The sequence below is a fragment of the Temnothorax nylanderi genome, unplaced genomic scaffold (genome assembly GCF_030848795.1).
Source record: "Temnothorax nylanderi isolate EJ_2023f unplaced genomic scaffold, tnyl_v1.0 TNYL_tig0800_pilon, whole genome shotgun sequence".
NCBI lineage: Eukaryota > Metazoa > Arthropoda > Insecta > Hymenoptera > Formicidae > Temnothorax > Temnothorax nylanderi.
Window position 1 is genome coordinate 38,638 of NW_027249862.1, and position 3,595 is coordinate 42,232.

The following is a 3,595-nucleotide window of genomic DNA, read 5'->3' on the forward strand; positions in this document are numbered from 1 at the left end:
TCCTCAATACTCATAATCTAACTCACTGGCGAGCAGTGAAAAAGATCTTCGCGTATCTAGTCGATACTGTAAACGTTGGAATAGAATACCGAAGCGGCGGAAGCGATTATAAGCTGGTAGGGTTTTCCGACGCGGATTACGCGGGTGACCTGGGGACTCGAAGGTCAACCACAGGCTATGTTTATAGCCTCGCCAACGGGCCAGTCACATGGTCCTCACGTCGCCAAAAGATGGTGACGTTGAACACAACGGAAGCAGAGTATGTTGCTGCATCTTCCGCTGCGAAAGAGGCCGTTTGGTTGCGACATTTGTTGTGCGAGATCGGACATCGTTGCGAGAACGCGACTACATTGTATGTCGATAATCAAAGTGCTATCAAATTAGCTAAAAATCCAGAGTTCCACGAAAGAACTAAGCATATCGATGTCCGATGTCACCACATTCGCGAGATGATCGAGAACGTAGAGATCAAAGTCGTGTATGTTCCGTCGGAAATGCAAAAGGCGGACATATTGACTAAGCCGTTACCGAAGGAAAGGTTCCGACGCCTACGCGAGAGTATGGGGGTGCGTGTGAGCGTAGATGAAAGCACTTAGACGGCGGAAGTGTTAAGTTTGTCTAGCGTGCTTGAACGAGCGACGCTGCATGCGCGCGCAGCCGACTCTCATGGAAGGATCCATCTTGCCTTCCACGAGCGTCCGAACTTCCGTTTTTCACCGAGGCGCTTCAATCTGGCTTCGACCGTGATGCAAGTTGGTCACACGAATCGATTATATATATCAATACAGTCATTTTTCGGTTCTTTTGTACACGAGGTGTTTATTTATCCGGAATAGTACCCTTCTCCCCTTCTCTCGATCTAGCAAGCTACTCAACGATTGAAAGATCCAACAATGATATCATCAACATACAGCAGTAGATAAATCCTTGATTCTCCATCTACTTTGTAGAATAAACATGGATCGTATTATGACTGTTTTAAGCCAATTTTCTTCATATAATTTTTAAATTCAGAATTCCACGCACGCGGTGATTGCTTGAGTCCGTATAGTGTTTTATTAAGCTTGCATACTCGTGATGTCTCGTCTTCACAGCCTTCCGGTTGCTTCATGTATATTTCTTCGGTAAGTTTTCCATGAAGAAAAGCATTTTTGACATCTAGTTGATTCACATGAAGATTCTCATTAACGGCAGTTGACAGTAGTATTCTTACCGTAGTTAGTCTCGCTACTGGTGCGTACGTCTCGTCGTAGTCAAAACCCTTCTTTTGTAGACAACCTTTCACCACAAGTCGTGCCTTATATCGCTGGATGTTTCCATCTTCATCACGCTTGATCTTGAATATCCTCTTGTTGTCGATTGCTTTCCTTCCACTGGGTAGTTGTGTTAGACTCCAAGTCTGATTTTCCTGAATTGCTGTTAGTTCCTCGTTTACTGCTTTCAGCCATTTCTCTCTATCATCACGAGAGTTGATTTCAGCATAGCAATTCGGAATATCTTCAACATAGCTTTCGGCATGTAAGGCCAACACACAGTAATCCTGGAGATAATTAGGCTTCTTCGATTTACGAGTGCTTCGACGAGGTACTGGATATTGCTCATCTGTAGTTTTAAGTTTATCTGCAGTTTCTTCCTCTTCTTCTGTATGAATGGATTCTGTTTCCGACAAGCTTCGCTCTTGATCCTCTTCGACAGCTGATGCGAACTCTTCTTCCTCTTGTTCATATTCCAATTCGTTTGTTTCAACAAATATTTCGTTTCGTCGAAGATAACATCCCGACTGCAAATTATTCGTTGCTCCTCCGGACACCACAAGCGATAGCCATTATTTGTGTATCCTACCATGATGCACTTCTTCGAGCGGGGATCAAACTTTCTGGGATTCAATTCCTTCGGAATATGCATATACGCAATGCATTCAAAAACTTTTAATTTCCTTACATCAGGCTTCTTATCAAACCATAGTTCCGCTGGAACTACACCTTCCAACGCTGCTGTGGGACTACGATTTATAATATAAATGGCACTTAAAACTGCTTCAGCCCAAAAACTCTTGCTTAGCTGCGAATGAAGTATCATACACCGTGCCTTATCGAGAATTGTCCTGTTCATTCGTTCGGCCACGCCATTTTGTTGAGGCGTGTACCGAATAGTGTACTCAATACGAATCCCTTTCTTCTGGAATGCCTGAATCATTTCTCTCGAAGTGTACTCCCGACCGTTGTCACAACGAAATCTGCTGATCTTTAAGTTGAAGTGCGCAGTAACCATGGCTTCATAGATTTGGAAATAGTAAAAGACCTCACTTTTCTTCTTAAGTAGATACACAACTGTAAAGTGTGTATAATCATCGATAAATGTGAGTATATATCGATTACCTTCACGTGACTCGGGTGTAATAGGTCCAACGAGATCGCTGTGGATAAGCTGCAATGGACGTTTTGTTCTTGGCCTCTCTTGATCATGAGGTAACTTAGTTTGTTTTCCCTCGACACAAGTATGACAGATTTTATCATTCGATAGTTCCAACTTTCGTAGTTCTATTCCGTCCACCATTCCTGCGACCTTTTTCAGATTATTGAATCCGATGTGTCCATAGCGTTCATGCCAAATTTTAGCATCTTCTTTCACGTGCGCGATACTTGCAATTCCTGTCGGACTGTAGACTTTCAACTCGTAAACCTGATGACCCCGATGAGCTACTGCATAAACTTGATTATCTTTTAGTATCTTTCCTTCTCTGTTTTCAAAAACAACCCAGATAGCCAAGCATTCCTTGGCATAAAAAAGAAATAGTGTTTGGCATAAGTTTCCCTTCAGTTGCCATCATATTGGTGTCACCGGACAACAGTAATTTCGTTTAGAGCAACTTAAAAGCATTATGCAGACAACGATTACCTTACGCAAACAAGTGGAAAGCTCGTAGCATACTTATTGCCATAAAAGTTGCCACAATTTGTTGGCAACCGTTTTGGTGGCAATAAAAGTCGGCAATCCAATAGGCAAAATCGGAAGCCGCTTTCCTCAATATTGAAGGCAACTTAGCAGAGCAGTTTTAAGCAAATTGACAGCAACCTGCGGGCAACTTGCTATCTGGGAACTTTAAAACCATTTGCTTCAAGTTTCGATACCATTAATAAATTAAATTCCAGTCCAGGTACGTAAAGAACATTTTTAATAGTGACTTCAACTTCTTTCCCGTTAACAATAGTTTTACCAGGAATTGTACCTATTTTATTTGCCGATAATGTTACACCTGCTTTTGCAATGCGAATTTTGGTAGGTTGAGCCAATAACTTAACGTTCTGCAAATGCTTCTCATCTTTGGTCAAATGTTCTGACGCTCCTGAGCCCAGGTAGAACCGTTGTCATTCCTCTCGCCATTAATCACAGCTGAAAAACTGACTGCATTAGTTTTATCATCATCAGTTGCAAGGTTCGCCTGCTTTTCCTTTTTATTTTGTCGACTTCCATCTGGCTGTTGCTTCGGCTTTTTACACTCCGATCGTCGATGACCGTATGCACCGCAGTTGTAGCACCTGTAATTGAATTGTTTGTTTCCAGTATCACGTATATTGTATTTCCGATTATCGCT